At 38.0% G+C, this 21,685-nt stretch overlaps 1 protein-coding gene across 5 annotated transcripts in view; it reads left to right on the top strand.

Moving 5' to 3' along the window:
- Positions 1-21,685, top strand: part of FARS2 (phenylalanyl-tRNA synthetase 2, mitochondrial) — a 240,071-nt gene that overhangs the window by 111,073 nt on the left and 107,313 nt on the right. The window lies entirely within an intron of this gene.

Raw genomic sequence — 21,685 nt, 5'->3', positions numbered from 1 at the left:
TCCTCAGGGAGGCCAAAACCAAATCAAGGTCTTTCTTGTAGAAATACCACCCCGAAACCAGAATGATGCTGGAAGCTGTCATCATGCCTGTCTCTGCAACATGCAGGGGGTCTTGGCAAAGGGAGTTTGTCAGCCAAGTACCTTTTATTAATACTACTGGTACATTTAAAATATGTCCAGAAACAATCTTTGATGCAGAACAATTAGAAAACAGCAAACTTTACCAGATAGGGAACTTTCATCATGTCCTTAGTTATTATGGTAGTATGCTCTAAAACTTAAGGGAAAAAAATTAGAAGCTAGTATCACTCTAAGCTAATATTAAAATAGTATAATGCACATGTGAGTAGGATATACAGATGTCTAATGCTCAAACATTTTAAAGTTGTCTGGACTGGAGTTTTTAATTTTAAAACATGGCTACTGAAGTGTCAGTTTGAATGAACCCATGTTAGTTCCCTCCTAAAATACTTGCTGAAAGTCTTTGTGAAATTAAGTGATTGCACTTCCAGGACAAGGAAAGATGTTTCTTTTTCAGTTTAAGGAAACATTTGGTATATGTGCTTCTAGCATTCCCTATGTGGTATGTGTGCTGAGTTGCACCAATGAAACAAGTAGGGGAAGATGTTATTTTTGATCACACCAAGAAAGGAATTCTTTCTAATAAATTAAGCAGTTTATGTGCTGGTTTCTGTACAGTGGTTTCTCTTCATGGCAGAGAGATTTTAGACATCTAGTGGAGATGATAGGCTGCCTGAAGTGTAATGGAGCATTCTATCTGTGTTGGTAAAGTAGATGGTTGTAGTGTCCTAAAGAGATGCTACTTGTACTTTCATGTTTCGCAACAAGATTTGTAAGACAGTAAGAGTGAGTCACACAAGAAAAGTGGTGACTGGATACAGGCATGTTACACGGATCAGGATTTCCAAGATAGATGACTTTTTGCTTGGCAATAACTGAACCCTCAAATTCCAGTAGAGAGGGGTAGACTTGTTGAGCTTCCTATATGTTCCATAACAATGGTATTTAGTATTTGTGGGTTTGTGTAGAGTGAAAAACAAACAGAAAAGGCTACTCTGGATTGTAGGTTTGCAAAAATAACAGGCAGGTTGCACCTGTTGCAATGCCCACATAGATTTTTAGATCCTAACAAACGGGATTGGAATTTTCCTGTGTATGTAGAAAGAGGAGAGAAAATATCTCCTAATTATCTCCCTGAAATAAAGAATAAAAATATTTGAATGATGAGGGCAAGGAACTGTGGGTTTTTTTCTCCATAATGTTAATAATAATGCCATATTGCAGTGTAATTTCTCTTCTGACAGTTAAAAGCTTATTAAGCTGCTATCATAGTAAATAGGTTATTAACATTGAAAATGAATGTCACCAGCATCATTGAAAATTCTTTCAATTCCCTTAATATCTCTCAAATGCTCAGTATAATGTACCAATCTGTCTCAGTTTGGCATCTGAGAAATTATATGTTCTTAAAAAAAAATCAGAAAACTCTTTTCGTCACTACATTGTGCATTTCCCAAAAATAGAGAATTTGAACATTTAATTGTAGTATTTAGAGATCTGTCCGCCCAATAATTTATTTGACATTGCTGCATTTGGAATCAATTTTCTTCTTTCTGTTTCCCCAACTTTCTGGCTGAAGTTGACTCCCATTTAGAAATAATATGCCTAACTGTGTAGCTTGGTTTTCAAAAAGCAAATTTGCTATCTTTTTGATTTTTTTAATGGAGTTGTAAGCAGTTAAAACTACTATCAGAGTGGGATCCAGAAATTCTTATGCTCTTGATGAAGATGATAGTCATATTTAGTAACAGAGGGATCAAAGATAATCTTGGATGCAGCTATTCAATTTGCATGCTTGGAAATCAAGAGTAATTCTCCTGAAATTAATGGATTTTAATCCTGAGCAGAAGCAGACCTAAAGCAACAAGCTGAATGTAAATCATTGCTTAACTTTTTTGTTTGACTTGTTTTTGAAATACTTATTTTAGGTTTTTTTCCAACATTTCCATGCAGACAAATCATCAAAGCTACAGAGATAAGCAAAGACGTTGTTTGTATAAACCTTTCAGATCTTAAAACTCTAAGTAAAAAGGTTTTTTTTGTTGTTGTTGTGTGGGGGTTTTTTGTTTTGTTTTGGTTTGGTTTTTTGGTTTTGTTTTGTTTTGTTTTTTCTCTTGCATTGCTGATTGTGGCTATGTTTTGTCAGTGTTGAAGCTTCTTATCAGGATATGTCAATGGTGTGGGACAAATGCAGAATGGCAAAAGAATAAAGCAGAAGGTAATGCTGCAAAAGTGACATTTTCTTTGTACTATACTGACCTTTTTTGAAATGCACTATCTTTAAAGGACACAAACACTACTTTGATTTGTAGCTCATCTTAGTGATAGCATCTTCCATATCCTCTGTCTCCTCTCAACTTATTAGATAATTTTTAGCTCGTACACAAGAGTGAGTATAGGTGAACTTTCACAGGAGTGAAAAACATTACTCATGAAATAGCACAAAAAACGTAGCAGTCTTGTAGGTAAAGAGTCAGGAAGTCTTGGATCTGTGATTGACTTTTTATGTGAGTCTGTCTAGGTCATTTAGGGCAAGTTGTCCTGAGGTATTTGAGTGTTGCGATGCACTCTGTCTAATGGGAGTTGGTTTCTTGGAGCTGCAGGTGCCATTTTGCTCCTGTAGAGGGAGGAAAGTTTGCTTCCTAGGCACTTTTAAAAAGTGAAGGATGATGGAGTACCAGGAGATAAATAGTCCTTCGTGGACTGTGAAGTAGCATATATAAAGGGCCTGACCACCCTTGTGGAGCATGTGTTATATCACTTTATGACTCAATTCTTCAGCTGAAAACCAGGATTAAGAATACTTCTTTCCTCTCATCTGTTTAGGCTGTAACTTCCTTGGAGTGCTTAGAGTTTGTTTATAGGGTGCTTGGGAAGATGGGTCTGCAGTCCCATATGGGACATCTCTTTCAACCAGGCCATTGCCCTAATAAAGACAATCAGAGCCGCCTGCAGTATCTGGATTTTCTTGAACAGTTTTAGCAAAGCATATGTGATATTTACTTTATGTCATCTGAGTGCGGGAGCAGCAGGAAATGCAATGTCTGGGCTCCCTTGAGAGCCATTTAACATTTTTTTGAAGGTTGCCTCAAGCAACTAACTTGCACTGCCACACGTGTGCCTAAAGTCCCTTTTCTTGGGAAAATATTCCAGTGACAGGCCTTTGGAAAAAGCAAGAGGCTGTTGTTTCAACCACTGCATAGAAGAGCTGTCTATGATGTGATCTGGAGTAGCCTCATAGCTCTATGTGTTTCCGTGTGTTGCTCTTTGCTCCCTTCTCTGTTTGCCAGGTGTGCGATTTAGCCAGCTCCAATATTTTCAAAACCTCAGTTGAGTGCAGAAAACTCTGTGGCACTGCTAGTTCCTTATTTTGAAACCTATAAAGCTGAGTGTGTATTTAATACTAAATTTCATATAGCTCCTACATTGTTCATTTTTAATATATGTCAAATGTTTTCAGAATTTGCTCACTAATGCAGCTTGGTACCAAAAACTTTTCTTTTGCATTTTTAGTTTTTGGAGGAAACTAGTCAATTGAAGCTTACAAGCCTGGGTCAGGCAGCTGCTTCCAGCTCCTTACTGTGATTTCACCCTGTCTAGAAGCAATGCTAGTTGTAGTCAAAGACATCACTATTGACATGATGTCAATTTAAAAAAGATACTTAAAAATGTTAGATGTGGGTTAATTTTCTTTGGTTCTGCTTCTAAACCATATCTTCAGACTGCCACAAGAGTTAAACATCACTTTTTAAACCTCTGAAAGCTGTAGATCCTCATGTCAGAATCTGAGAGAAAAAAACAAGTCAGCTAAATATGGAAAGACTTGGTGAAACTAAGTGAGCTGATAGCATGGAAAGACATTTTCTTTTTTTTTTTCTGGATTAGAGATTTGAAAAAACTAAGTCCTTACCCTGCTGAAATATTTCTAGATCTAGAATCTGTTCATCCTAGATCCTTTGCTTCTTAAAACAAAGCTCAATCCCCAGAATAAAAGCTGTGAAGGAGTAAAACCTGAGCTGTGTACATGAAACTGTGTGTACATGCTTCAAGATGTGTTTTAATGTGAGTCCTGCATTCAAAATTGTCATTCTGGGCTCTTTTAGTAAAAAAGGGGAAGGAATATGTTGTTAGGAGGATTTAACAATCAGGCTTCTTTTAACTTCCTGGGAAAAAGAAAGTGATGAGTAAAACAGAGTTTGGGACTGACACTATGCTCTTCACTCCCATTTTTGTAATTTTTGTAAACATATCTTTGTCTTTTTGTATCCCAGAACTCCTGAGTGTAACAATGAGACCAAGTGGTAGGTGCAAGTTTCAGTTTACCAGATGGCATATTTTATAAAGCATTACCATAGGCAAATTAAGTTACCTTTGTACTGGCAAAGAACTGGAGTTGCAAAGGAACCCCCAGACTGAAGAGAGCCCACATACAGTATTGATGTATCGTTACTAAATTCAGGAAATAGTGAAAAAAGAAACTGAGTTCTAATGGCGATACTTAATTTTTAAAAGTTTTGTGTTAATAAAATAATCAGAATATGTAAAGCAAGCTGTTGTTCCACAAACGCTTCCTGAATGTGAATTGCAGAGTGATACAACTCAGTTTTTCCTAGCTGCTGTTCAGTCAGCTTCTTGAGGAATGGTAAATAAGCAGAAAAGAATGGTGAAGGAATTAGCACTTCAGGGTCTCCTTTCATTCATCAAAGAGATGTATTTTCAAGCTTAATATAGTTTCATACATGCTGCCATCAGCAAAATCATTACTTTAAGAGATTTCCAAAGTTAGTAGGGAATTAAGGGAGTCATGCTCTGAAACTCCAAAGACAATCATAAAAGATGTTAAAGATTTCCTTTGATCTCCCATTTGTTTTCCATAGTTCCTTCAGTAAATTGTTGACTAAAGGTGTCAATTGTTGACTATAACCAGAACAAGGGATAGTTTTCTGGAGCAGTGTTCCATCAGTTAGAACACTTGCCAGAACAAACCCTCAGCTTTAGGAATATGGGAGAAATCTTGTTCTAACACCAAAAAATGGAGTTGTCAGACAGAACTGAGTTTGTTTTATTGTCTCACCTATTTACAGTTCTGCTTCTTCCTATTCCAGGGTTTCTATGTTTACCTAGCAAGCACAAATTATTCTCTTTATTGATCCTTGTATTTTTATCTTTCCTGATTTCTACATGATTTGATGAAGTAGCAGCTCCAACCAGCTTATTTTTCAGAGTAGGTTATCATGCTTTTGGGGTGTTTCCTTGATGAGCTCAAGCTGTGCAGATTTCATGGTGGGCATGCCTTCAGCCACACTGCTGGGGTATTAATACATGTTGCCACATTTGTGGAGAAAAAACTCCACCAGTAAACAATAATCAAGACCTCTTTTTCCTTGGACATATTAAAAGCCCAATTGTATGACTGAGTAACCTGTTCTAGTTTACCGTGGTTTGAGCAGGAAGGATTTGACTAGACAATCTCCAGAGGTCTCTTCCCACTGCAGCTATTCTGTAAAGGAGATGATATCAGGTAATAGAGGATATCTAATACTTTTCACTCAGGAATATCTGAAATAAGAATGGATCCCCAAGCATTACGTGTGTGGTGTGGTCTGTCTGCTCACAGAGGTGCTCTTTATGACTTACTTGAACTCTGACTTTTTCTGCACTCTGAGTCGGTCAAATTGCATTGTCTTAGTTTCAGGCTTGGAAATGAGTTGACTGGAAGATGTTTGACCACCATCCTCAATTGTGCAAGACATATTTCTGGAGACAAAGATGGGTGATACTAGCAGGAGAAAGGCTGATAATATCAGGGAGGAAAAAAAAGGACAAGAAAAATGAAGGATGACTTATATCTCCACCATCCTTGAAAGAAGGAGCTGGGTGAAGTGTTGGCCCACACTGTGGTAATTAACTTGCAGCAACTACTAAGGGTTAAAATTTTAATAGGGATAAAGGATAGTTGTTCAAAGTAACCAATCAATTGAGCACAGTTTTATTTACATAAGTAAAAATGACAGTCAGAAGTTACAACAAATAGACTAAATACTGAAGACTAGCAGTTCTTTTGCTCCAAAATTATAGTTTCTGGTGCCAGGAGGATGTTTCTTCATTATGTACTGAGGAATACTTAGGCAGACCTGTTGTAGTACTAGTACATAGCTGTCAGAGGGGGTGCAAGCAAATATGGACCTTCAGATATGACAGGTCTCATTGTTTCCATCCAGTCGACAAGTAATTTAATCAGCACTTTTTCAGGGCTAGAAATTCAGCATTTAGGCAATGTCAGTTAAGACAGCATGAAAATGCTTTGGATACATTAGTCTCTACTCTTAGAGAAGGCAACACAGCATGGCTGTTTGGTGGGAGAGAAAGAACTGTTATATCTTGATGCTAATTGGTTAATTCTTTTTCTTCCCCTTATCTTCCTGTTCCATAGCTGGCCATACCTTAGTATTCAGTGTTGGTTTTTAGTTACATGCTTATGATTATGCATAATTACTAAACCAGTTTCTGATTGATTCTGAAATTAGTATTTCTCGTCAGGCAGTTTGCTTCAGACATCATTGATGGATCAGCTGTACTGTTTCTCAGTCAATGCCCAAAATTTAAAGAGCTGTTTCTCTTGAATTTTTAATTGTTTTTTTCCACCCCAGTGTTATATAATGCTAATTAAGGCTATTTTTAGTAATTATGTTCCAAAAATAGAACAGACTGCATGAAGAGGGACTAGACTATTTGGGAATTTAAACCCTTTTTAGAAGTTCAAAAGCAAAATGGTATCAGGGAAGTCGGATTGTAAAACACATTATTGGCTGTGCTCTTGTTGCTGAAGAGCAGTTTTGTGGAGTAAGGCTAAGAGGCAAAATGTATATTAAAAGAATATATGCTTTTGTATTTTTTCCTATTGAAAAAAGCCTTTGTATTCTCAACAAAGGATTTTATTTTGCAGGCTACACTTTTTAACAGTCTCTTGTTCTCTGCTACTTGAAGTTTCAGGTTATCTTAAGAGCTGGTCATCTTTGAAATCTGACCTGGCTAACCTTTTTCTGTAAAATTCAGTGGTACTAACCAATCAAAAAAAAAGAGATGCTTTGAAAATTTGACACTGTTTTTTGGCAGTATTGGTGTTGTATGATAGTTTTATAGGATGCTGGAATAGCAAAATTTTTTCTTGAATCCTACCAAGATAGCATTTTTTCCATTTTTTATGTAAATATTAGCCAAAGTGTGTATAATAAATTAGATACATTACAGTTGTAGGGGCAAAAAAAAACCCCAAACTCTGAGGGTTTCAGAAAGATTTCAGTCTTCCACTTAGACATTTTTTATGAAGAAAAATTGTGGTGTATGTTCTTATTAAATACATTTTTGCTTTCATGTATTTTGCTGAACATGCTCAAATTGTTGGATGACTGAATATATGAATGACCACTGATTCTGGATGCTGTTCAGCTGGTGCTTTTATTACATGGTAAATATGCTTCAAACCCATAATTGTAATTGTGAGTAACAGGTTAACAAAAAGACCAAAATTTACTGAAATTTGCAAGTGGGGCACATCGGTTCTAATCTCTGTATTATGTGCACAGCTACTGTCAAGAAAAGAGCACAGACACTTTCTGTTATATTATTAAGTGCATATTTCATTAAGACAAAACACATAATTATACTTTTCTGTGTAGCATAGTTTCTTCCCAGATGAATCAGAATTTGATGTGATGGTCTCCTTAGGTGTTTGCTGAATGCTTGTTCTCCTCTTGTGTTCTTTATTCATGCTGTTTCAGAAGCATAACTGCACGCAGTCAAACATTCACACATGGTGCAAGAACATTACACCATAATAAAAGGAATTAAATAAAGGAAGGACAAATGTGATGATTGCTTACCTTCAATGCCTTTTGTTTTCTTTCCCCTGTAAGTATATTCTTAAGCAGAACAAAATAGCAGCTGAAACCTCAATGTATTTCTTCTAGAATACTTGGGGAGCAGAGACCTTTCAATGTGTGATTTTTGGGGTCTACAAAAGTCTGTTTGCAAACACAGTACTTCCTTGCTTGATAGCTGCATCTTCTCTGTGGCCACTGTCCTGAATGAAGCTCAGGTACAACAGAAGGTTTATGTCACAGAAGAAAAGAGCAAGTAAGGTGATGCTTATGAGAGTGTAGTTCTTTCATCTCTTTACGCATGGCATTTGGTCCCAAGAGTAAGATCAAGGTAGAATATGACTGGCTTGCTTTACCGTCTTCTCTGATTTTTATGCACAGTAGAATTACTGGTTTACGGGGTTATCCCCCACCTCTCTTCTGGTCTAGATTGTTCCATGTGTGACCATATCAGAAATGTTTATATTTAGGCATGTCATCAAACTTTGCCAGAAGCAGATCATGAGGGAGCCTTGAAGCACTCACATTTTTGCAGCTGCTTTCCAAACAAGGATCACAAAAGGAAAGATGAACAGAACTGTACATGTTCATTTCCAACAGAAGAAACTCATGGAATAACTTGCATTTTGTGTCTGTTGTGTGGTGATAAACCCAAGTAGGGAAAATGAGCGATAGTAACTGTCTTGGTGGTAATGGCAGTGCAACTGCATTAGACATTATTGGACACATGTAACTGGAACCCTGTGGTACCGTCTCATTCTTACGAGCTCTTGATTTTTTAGGTATTGGTACTTAAAAGAGGTAGAGATCAGAGGGCCATACTTTTCACTCTTTGATTCCTTCTACTGCTGCAGATAATGAAAAGATTCTTCTTTCTGAGGGGCCAGAATCCAGAACTTCCTTTGAAAATAATGTGAACAAGAGTTGATCTTTCTTTTCAAATCTGATCGTGCATCTGTATATTGTAATACATTTTAAAGAGTGTACTGCTAAGCTGTATGTGTGTTTGTGGGGATAATATATAATGGAGTGGGTAAAGGAAGGTTTATATATGTTTGAAAATCTGGGAGGTCTTGATAGGTGCCATGTTACATCATCAGAAAGAAGTTAACTATTCATCTCCAATTTCGTAATTGTACCTGGTTGTCAAAGAGTAGGGGGATCAAGCAAAAGGAGAAATGTTATGCACAGTTATCTAATGTTTGTGCTTTCAGCATGTGCAGCTAACAGTCACCACCACTCTCCAGACAACAGTTTGGGTTTAGGTGAGGTGGATCCTGAGAGAGAAAATGCAGGAGTCAGCAGAAGGGTAGGTGATACAATTTCGTGGTGGAAGGATGTTCAGGGTGTAGAATCTTATTTGTGTAGGAAGATTTTTCTATGTGAGAGGGAGTTGTAGTGGTAAAAGAACTTTTCAGCTGTGTGTGGCTAAGATAGAAAATTTAATCTTGTTGAAGAGCTACAGGCTGAGAGAAGCTTCTGTGGTGTCTGCAACCATAGCAGATGTTGGGTGTCTTTGATGTTGGTCCTGTGTGTTGTAGGAACATATGCCCCTGCAGCACTGAGGGAGAAATGCTGGCACTACTTTCTTGCTTTGTAGTAGCCTCAATTAATACTTTGAAGGCCTGGGGCAAGGGCTGATGTTTAGTGGTTTTTTAGGCCACCAGGAGATGAGTATTCGCTCTCCTTCCTTGGCATTATTCTTCAGGCTGCTCCTTTCAGCTGTTGTACTGTGCTGTTGTTTTCTAGGGTATCTCTCCTAAGCCTTGCCCTCAAGTGGAAGTTGTGTTTAATCAGCATGCTTAGTTCTTATCAGCCTTTTGGGCTGAAAAAGCTTTTTCTTTATAACTCAAAAAATATTAGTTCAGAAAAATAGTGTGTCTTTTTGTGGTATGTACACATCTCTCTCTCTCTATGTAAATATGCAAATATGCATTGTTGTGTATATGTGATCACCCTGTTAACTCCACTAAGCATAGCAGAGGTCTTATCTGATTTTTTTGTGGTAAAAAGGATCAAATTTTGGAAAAGCCATGTCTCTGGGTAGTGGTTTGTTTGATCATTGTTGTTCTGATTAACATCCCTTAAATTCGAAATAGTGATTCCAGATTCAGCATTGTAATGTTGATATACATTGCTCCTAACTATAGAAATGCATTTAATATGGCATGAATTAATCATAGAATCATAGAATATGCTGAGTTGGAAGGGACCTGTCAGGATCATTGAGTCCAACTCCTGGCCCTGCACAGGTCCATTGCCAAGGGTCACACCATGTGCCTGATAGAGTTGTCCAGACACTTCTTGAACTCTGTCAGGCTTGGTACTATGACCACTTCCCTGGGGAGCCTGTTAAGAACCTTTTCTGGGTTAGGAACCTTTTCCTGATATCCAGCTTAAACCTCCCCTGATTCAGCTACATGCCATTCCCTTGGGTCCTGTTACTGGTCATGAGAGTGAAGAGATCGGTACTTGCCCCTCTGCTCCCCCTCGTGAGGGTGTTGAAGACCACAATGATGTCTCCCCTCAGTCTCCTCTTCTCCAGGCTGAACAGAGCAAGTGACCTCGGCCACTCCTTGTACGGCTTCCCCTCGAGACCCGTCACCATCCTCGTTGCCCTCCTTTGGACACTGTCTAATAGCTTAATATCTTTCTTATATTGCAGTGCCCAAAACTGCCACAATATTCAAGGTGAGGTTGCACCAGTGCAGAGCAGAACAGGACAATCCCCTCCCTTGACCTGCTCGCAATGCTTTGCCTGATGCCCCCCAGGACACAGTTGGCCCTCCTGGCTGCCAGGGCACTGCTCACTCATATTCAACTTGCTGTTGACCAGGACCCCCAGGTCCCTTTCCCTGGGGCTGCTTTTCAGAGTCATGTCCCCAGTCTGTACATACAGCCAGGGTTGTCCTGTCCAAGGTGCAGAGTCTAGAACTTTCCCTTGTTGAACTTCGTGTGGTTGGTGATTGCCCATCTCTCTAATTCGTCAAGGTCTCTCTGCAGGGCCTCTCTGCCCTCAAGGGAGTTGACAGCTCCTCCAAATTTAGTGTGGTCGGGAAACTTAGTATTCCTGTGAGTCCTGGGTCCAGGTTGTTAATGAAGGTTGTTGGAGAGAACTGGGCCTAAGATGGAGCCCTGAGGAACCCCAGTATTATTAACAGTAATACTTTAGTAAGTGTCCTAAGATGTGGCAGAGAACAACCTGACTTTTGTGCAGGTGCCCTTAGAAATGCAAGTGGCTACCACTAAGACCCATCTGCTTAACTGTGACTGTTTACACCATAAAAAGAAATTCACTCTTGTAATTATATTCAGAATTATAGAAAGCTGTTGCTGCTGTAGATTATTTGATCCCTCTGGGGAAACTTCCATGAAACATAACAGCCTACATTTTTACTTTGTTAATTATAAAGCTGTGAACAGGAAAATGCAAGACAATCTCTACTATTCTTAGTGTAATAGTATCTTCCTAAAATATTACTGCCTTTATGAGTCCCAGTGGAGAGTCTTTCTTTGTATGGAAAAACCCTCACACCATCCTATTGTATAAAAGAGGAAATACATTCCACATGTCTGAAGCAAATAATTGGCACATGTTTATCATGGTTTCTTATAAATCTGCGCACTTAGGTTATCTGCAGGTTTACTCACGATTTTTTCTCCATCTACTCCATCCAAAACAGATGTTGTTTATTCTTTTGAAACATTAGCTTGTGTATATTTTGCGAGAAAGGATAGATTAAAAATACTCTCTTCTTTTGTGCTGATATGGAAGAGCAGTTGAGAGTCATGTAGAGTAATGCTTTGCTTTTGGCTGCTATTGAGATCTTTCATAAAGATGAACATTTTTTATTGCCCTCCTATCAGAATGTTTTTCTACATTCCTAAATAGTGAAGATGTTACAGACCATTTTATTGCTTAGAGGATCTTTTCTTAGAGGTGGAAATCTTAAGATATCCGACAGGATCGATGGAAAGGACTAATCACTTTGTCTTGTCCATCTTGAATCCCAAACAGCTGAATATCCTTGAATAGGTCCAACAGTGTACCTTATTTGTGGAAATCAACTTTCTGTTTCTTCACATTGCCACATGTTATCTTTACATCACTTGTCCATTGTGGTTGCTATGATCCAGAGTAGTGGCTAGTGTGGATGTACCTTCCCAACTCATGTTCAGAAGACAAGAATTGCTCTGTGAGGCTTATGGTTTTCAATGAGAATATAAAATGCAGTCTTTTTCAAGGTTTTGACTTTTTTTGGCTTATTCACTGTTACTTAAAAAAGAAAAAAAGAAGAAAAGGAAGGAAAAAATGAAAAGGAAGACAAGGTGTCCTAGTCAATTCAGCTTATTGACCTGTGTCACTCCATTGGAGGAGATACTCAAAACCCAGTTGGACCCAGCTCTGGGCAACCAGCTCTAGGTGGCCATGCTTGAACCAGGGCCATTCAACTAGGTGATCTTAAGAGGTGTTTCAGAGAATTCTTTCCTTTGGTGCTTTGATATTTGTATATTCCACTGCAATCAGTTCTGCTTTAGTATGTGATAATTAAATCATTATGGTCCTACTTCTGCAAGGTCTCTGCAGTTACCCTTCTCAGAGCATCATCAGTTTCATTGATGCCCAGTTGCTGGGCACTACTAGTTGCAGGACTGAAGCTGAGCTAATGTCCAAAAGTAAACATTTGCTGAATTTTGAAACCATCAGGCATATGAATCCATAGCCACTGTGATGTGCAGCTGCTTTTTATTGTGTCTGTGCTCCCCCAAAAGCACAGCTGTTGGAAGACACTTTATTGAACAGTAAAATCAAATCTCACAAAATTAGAACCAAGATAGCTCTGGGTGCAGAGTGTTTACTGTTGGCTTCACAAGTACCCCCCAGCACCATTTTCCTCTGAATTCATCAGCAAACCCTGGTTGTCACTCAGCTGAGCTTTAAGGTTAGAAGGCCAAAGAAAACTTCTTACAAAATAAAAATTGATTAGTAATGATTTTGTGTATATAACTTGAGGATGTGCCATAGTAACTCAGTCCTCTGAAGCTTGTAAGTGCTTTCTGGATGGTCACTGAGCACCAGATGGATTTGGCTGCTATTGTTGAAATAATCAGACCTGGCTTTTTTTTGACAAGCACCATTTAACAACCTGAGTGATGGCCTTGTGTCTTTATTTCACCAGTGAAACCTGTGCTTATGTTACCTTAAGAGACCACTGTAAGCTTTTGGGATACTTTTAAATCTTTACTGATCATTTTCACCTGTCTTACTTTTTTTTATTAAATCAAATTTATAGAAGTGTTAAAGCAAATGTATCAACTATGACAAATACATAGAAGAGCCCCAAAGTGACATTGAGGACCCACGTATATGTTTCTTGGCTCAGTCAAAGAGTATAAGACTTGATAATATCAGCAGTCTTCCTGCAATGTAATACTCCTTTGCCTCTAATCACATCCTGGTACTGTGTTCCTTTTTGTCACATGTGGGCAAGCAAAGTAACTTTACAATGCATGTGAAACACAGAATTTGTGCTTTTTCTTTTGAGTGGTGGCTGGGAGGACTGGGAGATGTTTTGCATATAGTCTTGCAAAGTCTTCCTTCTCTTGGAAGTTTTGTCTAAATTTTACTCTGGTAGTCTTTTGGTTTTTCTAGGAGTCTTCGTGGTCAGAGAATACAGGGCAGTTTAAGAGCAGAGAACAGTACACCTTTGTAATTATTTGTGGGGTTGCTTGAAGTGCAGTTGTGCAAATTCACCTTCCTTTCTTACTTGAACTATGTATATTCAAAGGGAGAAGAAATCGACACTGCAATTCCCCTATCATAGCATGTCTGTGTGACTGTAAATTTTGAGGTCAAGAGTTTGTGAGGATCAGTACACAATTGTGATCCTGTGATAATAGCTAGCAGCTGGTCTAATGAAGCTGACGTAGTGATTAGTTTATCTTGAGAATAGTAGTAGGAGCAGAAGATTGGGGAATAGCACACCAGGTTTCGGGTCACTGGAAGAGGCAAGTGTGTTCTATACTCTTGGCAGATGAGTAAATCCTCAAGATATGTTGGCCACAGACTAGCTGTAGCAGAGCTGGCTGGTTTACCTCAGCAAGAAAGAAGTGGGGTAAATTGTCCTTTCTGGAGCTTCCTCTTGACCCAGGTAGACCAGAATTGACAGCTGAATTTGTTTGTTCAAGAAGTGGCCTGTGTACCTTTAGCCTTTGTGTACCGCGTACACAGCCTTGCAGCTTCTCTGTCAGCAAAACAGGGACAGCAAAGGGCTATTTCATTCATCTGAAAAGATTGTCTGAACGTATTGTAAAATTTTGACTAAAGCTAAAACAAGGTATGAGCAATATGACTAGCAATTTTACCGAGTTCAGCTTTCCCTCTGTGCTGTGATTAGGTTAATGCCACCTGTGCAGAACTGTGTCATGGCTGGATCCCCTGTTGAGAAGTTTGAGAGTGACAAAGCACAGATGCTGGTCCAAACTTTCTTTCTTTTCCTCATGTTAGGAAAGGGACTGGCACTGGCCTGTTTCTGCTCTTCTTTGTTTGCTCTATGTGCTTACAAACTTTGATTTCTTTTTTTTTTTAATTTCTATAAGGGTGAAGTTTTCCAAAGGCAGCCACAGGACTTCTAATAAAAATTACAGCTTGGCAGGAATCCTTCTGCTTTGTCCAACCTGACTTTCTGTTTTTTTTTTTTATGAATCTGAAATAAGGTGAATTTCTTTTGATCTGAAGTATTGTTACAGGATGGTGCCTGATAGCTCAAGCGGTTGTGCAGTCAGTATATGTTTATGTGTAAAACTGTGGAAACACAATCTTTCTGATTCTTCTCCTACTTATGCTGCAGGAAGCTAGGAACAGCAGTGGTGAAGCCCAGGATATATTTTTGTGTGCATGTGCATAGAAATTGGAATAAATAAGAACTGGGCTGAATTTTTTTTTTTTTTTTTTTGCCATTTGGCTAATGACACCTTAGATCTCATCTGGTCTGAATTGGCACAGCTTCACTGGTGTTGGAGAAGCTTTTATACTAATTCACACCAGCTGAGCTTGTTATGCAGTCGAATCTGTGCAAATATGGGGGTGGTGATTTTTTCCCTTTTTTACCTCTCCTTCTGCTTTCCATCTTGTGTTCTTGTGCTTGGTGATCTTTTGTTCTGCCCCTCATGCAAGTTCCAGGTCTGGCCAATTGGCTGCACATAAACTGCAAGCCTGTTCCAGAGTAGGTCTTTTTACATGAATCTGTAAGACTGCTAATTTTAATTCTAGGTTGCATAGATATGTAGAGGATTTATTTTAAATCCAAAAAGAGGATTTACACTTTTCTATAGCCTTTTTTTACCTATGAAAAACACATATTAATTTTAATAGCTGAATACATTTGTGGCTGGGCAAGCTCTATTTATTTAATTTGATTTTTGAGGACTCAAAATGAATACGTACCGAAATCTGCTGCTGCTGGTGATTCTTTCTTGGAGTTTGGTGGAAGAACTTCTGTTTCTATTGTGACAACATAAAGTAGGAAGGATTTACGTTCATTCATTGAAGCATCACTATGCCTTAGAGCGTATCCCATTTTGCCTGACTTGAGAGAATTACATACATTTTATAGAAAGGAAGCTTATACTAACATATATGCAAATATATACTAGCATATGTGCAAACTTCTTGTGGTAATTATGTAAAGAAACCTCGATTAATCTGGTTGTATTTTAATGGCTGATAACATTTTATGGCATTGTTCAGGAAAGCAGACAATCATGATGAAAACAGTGCTCAGAAGCTAAAAACCTCTTATAATGATGTGCAACTGGTACACAATACATCCTAGACATTGACAAGTAAAATGAAATTGTGATCATTCTGTTGAGTTTATAATATTTTAGTACCCAGTCATGCCTGTGCAACTGTGTAATGATTGCATAGGATTTTGTAGTTTGCGTTCTTTGAGGTATGCATATTTTGATAGTATGTTAATGAGAAAGAGATGATGAAAGGTAGGTTAGCAACTTCTGTCCTTCAGATGAGGAGTGCTCCATCTCACTGTTCTATCTCATAGTCAGTAGTATTTGTATCAGAGAAACACCTGGGGAAACCCTAGAGTAGACAAATGTGATAACCAAATATTGTGTATCTTTCTTTCTAGCCAGGAATGCTTAGTAATTCACTGATAAGGTAAAGCTTGATGATGCTTATTGTCCCTTATTAGACAAGAAGCTTTTTAATATATGTCTAATCTTGAGGTATACAGTAAGGAAGTTTATAGTCTCAGTGTCTCCTGATAAAATTGACTATTTTAGAATTTTAAATGTATATCCCGGATTCTTACTTGTTTTCAGTTTGTCAGAACAAATTCCTCACAAACAGTATGAGTAGAAACTGTATAATTAAGATTCTGCTAACACTGCATCGCTGTGTAGAATTTAATATGTTTGGAAGTTCAAAAGCTTCACAAAGTTGGAGCACAGTACAGAAACTTCTGTTGAAGTGTATTTTCATGATTCAGACATCAATTCTAGAAATAAATAATTCTTAACTGTGTTGTTCACTTAGTTAATGATTTGGTTTCTCTGAAGAAGTGACTAGTATGCTTCAAATTTCATGATTTCTAAGACAAGGTTAATTGTAGCACTTCCCTAGGGCTTGATGTTTGCAAGAAGACATGAAGAACCGTGCTATAAAAGTGCTTCATAAACATTAGTTTCTCAGCTGTGCCTGGTTCCTGTCCTCCACTCTGCGCTGCTGCATCACTGCTGGAAAATTATTATCTTTTATTGTTTAATTCCCTTTGGGTTTGAGATGAGCCAGATGGTGAGGTCGCCTTCTAGGGATTTTTCTGTTTTGCATTATCAATTTTCCAATCCCTTACTAGTAATGGAGGAGTTGCAGCATGTAATCCCCTTTGGTCTAGGGGGTTTTATGTACCTGTGTGTTGATTTGATAATTCCTACTATTTCTTATATTAACTTCAATCCAAACTCTCTGCATGGTACAGGAGTGACTAGCTTCCAAGTAACAAATACAGAGTTAAACATGGTGTTGCTAATTGGCATTTGGGTACCTTTGCAGGATTTTTTTCTTTCTTCTCACAGACTGTAATAACAATAGAAATGTCAAGGAAATTTAACCACAAAAAGCATGCATTGTTTAGTTGTTTGTTTTTTTTTTTTTTTGGTAAGCCATCTTCCCAAGATCTCTATTTTGCTTTTTTAGTTTATGTTAGGACATATCCTTTATACTTATATTTTGGTAGCAGAAATCTAGCTCATATCAGTGATGTGAGAATTTCAGAACTAAAACACTAATGAAATTGTAGTGTCAAAGTCAACGCAGTGGTTGCTGAACAACTGAGAGGATCTGGAGTTTTTGTTTGTTTTCATCAGGATCTATTTCATTTGAATGATTTATGTCAGGATTATGATAGGAAGTATTGTATTCTTGGCAAACTTTTCTGCTTTCCAAAATGTTAAAGTAAAATCTAAATGATTATTTCTGAAGAACTAAAGAAAGAAGGCAAAAAATACAGTTTAACATTATTTGTAGGGACTGCATAGATTTTATAGGATGTGAAGCTCAGGAGTTCACCATGTTAGCTAATCCTATGCAAAATTTAGTGTCATGTGTAATTGGACATCTGGCGTTTTTAGTAACTTGTGGGAACCCCTCACGTTTTTGTTTCCTTGACTGTAAGGATTGCACTGCAATATTCTTAAAGGGTTGTCTGAGTACGTGTGGAGTTTTGTTTTTATTAAAAAAAAAAGACCATATTGGGTATTGGGTTGCAAGACTAAGAGTTCTTTGAGTGTACTGTAGATTAATAGACAGTTTGCATAAACTGTATGGCAGGAATTTGTTAGATCTCACAATCCCCAGAAGCCCAGAAATGGGCACCCAAAATCAGACAGTTTTTCTTAAAGGAGGTTTTGCAGCCCTTCTCTTTCTCATCTGTGAAATGGTGTCATAATCCCAATAGCTGTGTTAAATACTAACCGGTTTGTCCACTTTCCTTTGAATCATAGAATCATAGAATCAGCAAATGATGAAGTGCTCCTTAAATGACAAGTGACATTTATAGAAGTTCTTCTGATTGTGATTTCATGAAGAAGATAAGCCAAAGATGCTACTTAAAATGTTGCCATATAAAAACTAAAATTGCATGCTTAACCATTCACTACAGAAAGAATTGACAGAGTTTGCATGTAAATGACCTCAACTACTAACATGTTAATTTAAAATCTAATCTATTGAGAAAGAATACCACACTGCCATGTTTTACCTCCATTTTTTTGCAATGTTATACAGCTTTCCAGACTCCATTTATTTTTTAAGCCCTCTGAAATCCTATGTAATAGATATGTATGAAGTTTTCTGTTGAGATTAGTGTTTTGGGCTTTCTCCTAGCTGAAAATTTCTCCTTAGCAAAGATCGAGAGTGATTTTCATATGAGAATTACAAGCACACACACACACACAAAACCATGATCACAGAATCCTGCAGGTCTGTGGGGACCTCCTGAGCTCTGTGGTCCAACCCTCTGCTCAACACAAGTCTAAACAGAACAGGTTGCCCTGTTCAGTCATATTTTAAATCCTACCCAAAAGAGCCTGTACCTATCGATGACTCCAGTAAAGTGAGCTGTCCCATCATGTCTGTAATTCTGGTGAGGTCGTGGCTCTGCACTACTCTTAGACTTTTATTTTATTTAGACTTTTTTAATGTCTCCTGTTTGCTTCCCATGCGCCGTGCATTGTGTTTAATCTTGCTTTCAGGAGAGAGGCAAAGTATTCCTAGAGCTGGTCATGCCACCTTTTAAAATGGTTGTAGGTTTCCATTGCCTTTAATATTAGCAAGATCCCTTGCCCACCAGAGGGAAGGGTTCCAAGCATATGGTGGTAGAGTACAGAGCAAGTACTAGGATTTGGACTGATTTAATCTTTGTCCACAGCTATGCTGATATAACTCATATTTGCAAGTGCTGTTATTCAGTAAGTTCAGTGGGTATATATAGACAAACTGATTATGTGTTCAGATACTTCTTTACAAGATGCACAAATGTGCACCAGTTGTTGAAAAGTGGCCTCTCTGTGTTTTCATTTTTTTTTTTCTTTTTTCCATTTCCTGAGAGAGGGAGAGAGTGAGGAAAGGAGTCAAATTAAGGTGACTTTGTGCTGGAAAACCTGATGTTATTTGATGTAAATATGGAATATGGTAGTTGAGATAAAAACTTAGGAAACCTGCATTAAAGTAAAATGCAAAGTAAAAAAAGAACAAAACCACCTTGCATATTCTTTCTACAGTAAAAAGAAAAAATTATAAAAAATGAGACTGTGTGTATCTGGAAAGGGATTAAGAAACTCCAGATGGCTGTTAAAAAAAAAAAAATTAAAATGGGGGTGGAGAAAGTCAAGGAGAAACGGTTTCTATTGACTTGTTATTTCTTTTTTGGAAAGGTCACTGAAAATTTACACAGTGACAAAATAACAACCCAATTAGTATCAGTCCTGTAAAACTAAATGTTAATTTATTTCAGATTCTCCTCTATTGACAAGTGGGACTGATATTCAAGATGGACTTCTCTACATGAGTGCAGGGCAAAAATTACCAGACCAGTTATGAGTTTCTATAGCAATTGCTGTCAATTTTCAAACTGTAAAGAAACAAGATATTTTTAAAAACTATCTGTAGGTTTATTTTGTAGGAAGATTCTTCTTTAATTATATTTCTGATAGCTATAAAAGACACAATTTCATAATGAGAATAAATCTTAAAAGCACAGCAGCCCCGTTATCTAGCACTTTAAAAAATTCCCAGTGGAAACTAGTATTTCATTAATTGTCATTACATAGGAATTATAGAATTAGGGGGTCTAACATTTCTTTTATCTTTCATTTCTTTAGGTGTCAGCAACTCTACCTTTCCAAAAGTAAGTTAAGTGCATAGCAAGAGATTCATTACTATGAAAAAGAAATATTAGTTAGACAAATAAAAACTTTTTTTTGAGAAGGGAATCTCTTTAATAGGGTGTTTAAATTGCAGTTCTTCAACTGAGCAAGAGAAATTATTTTTCTGAATATATTCACTGCTCCAGAAAGAAAAGCAAATGAATAGTCTTCTCTGATAATTCATTTAAATATTTTAGCATTAAATTAAAATACAATATAATCAAAGCAGTATTCCTTTAATTTAGGTTGTATGTTTATCAGAATATTTCCATTCGTATAGTCCCTGAGGAAGATACAAAACTCACTGAGTGAGGATCGGATCTTTTCTGTTGAGGAAACACAGACACAGATTACACACTTGAGCACATCTCTCTTTCCCCAACAAGGCAGTGGTCTGTCTTCTGTGCCTCTGCCCTGTGCATGGAACGAGGTGATTTTTGGTGAGGAAGGAACTTTTCCATATTTTACTGAGGTCTGTGTATTTTGGTTTTTTTCCTGTTGTCTTCAGTGGGCATCAGATTATATAGTGCTCTAGTTTTGAGTCAACTTCTAGTCAAGTCTAATTACATCTTTAGGCCACCTTATTTGCAAGTTTGACTGCTCATTGAAGGAGACTCATTTTGGGAGGGGAAGAAAAAGGTGTCTGTGTTCAGTAAGTAGTACTCCCTTTCTCAGAGGTTGGGCCTGTGAGTAAGATAGAGCACTACTTGGGTGAAGGGGTCAGACACCTTCATCCAAAGGAGTTTGTTTAGCTCTGGCTTCCTCCAAAAACTTGGAGTTAGTGCAGGTTTCTGGTGCCATGAGTTTGCTGTCAGCTGAACTCGTCCAGTGCTCACCGTGAGGTGGGCATGGCTGAGTTCAGTCCAGGGCTGTAGGCATCCATAAGCACCTTCTCAGGACACAGGAGGCTCGCTTTCTTTAAACCTTCGTGCTGTGTCCTAGCAAGACAGAAAGAGAAACCTTCATTCTGGGAGGAACCCCTGTTGGATGGAGGGGTACTAGGAAGATTTAGGAAGCAAAGGACATAGCTAAGTTTACTTCTTCTCCTGTGAAGGACTACTATGTAATTCAGTTTCCAGGATGATCATTCGTCTGTGGATGAATTTGAACTGTGAGGTGTAGGGTTCCACTCATACAAGTGCCTCACTAAGGCAGTAGTAGGAAAGCAGGAAATGGCTGCCTTTAATGACAGCAGGCAAGAACAGTCTGTGCACTTGAATACTGCTCTGCCTTCTCTTCCTTCCTGACCAAAAAAGTTGAGTGTAGCAGCATCTCTGAATTCAAACTTTTTGCATGTGGCTGCTCACTGTGAGCTCTTTGTTGTCCCAGTGCCTGACTTGAGACCATGGGGTCTGATTTGCAGAAGTGTTGAGTGCTCACAGCTGTAGCTATAGTAATAGGGAGTTGTTCTTTGAACATATTAAACCCCATGTCATGATTGGTGCTCAGTGACAACAGGCCCCAAGTATTTCAGATTTGGAGCAAAATTAATAGATGCTTTTGATCTTAAGTCTCTGTGCCCAAATTCCAGCTACAGTACAGGAGGCAGTAATACTTCCTCAAATCACAAAGACATGCAGAAGAAGAAAAAAAGTCTTTAATATTTTGCAAGCATTAAAATATTATGGAACTGAATACTTCACTGGGAAGCTCATAAAAGAAAGAATGTGTCTTCAGAGCTCTGCTTGAATATTGCTCAGTGCAAAAGGCACTTGGGGTACATGTTCAGCAATGCAATAAATGCAAGCACAGATCATTAACCATTGTCTCTTCTGTGC

This window comes from Neopelma chrysocephalum, unplaced genomic scaffold (genome assembly GCF_003984885.1).
Source record: "Neopelma chrysocephalum unplaced genomic scaffold, ASM398488v2 Primary Assembly neopelma1_26b, whole genome shotgun sequence".
Classification (NCBI taxonomy): domain Eukaryota; kingdom Metazoa; phylum Chordata; class Aves; order Passeriformes; family Pipridae; genus Neopelma; species Neopelma chrysocephalum.
The sequence above is the reverse complement of the archived record's forward strand: the minus strand, read 5'-3'. Positions and strand labels throughout refer to the sequence as shown.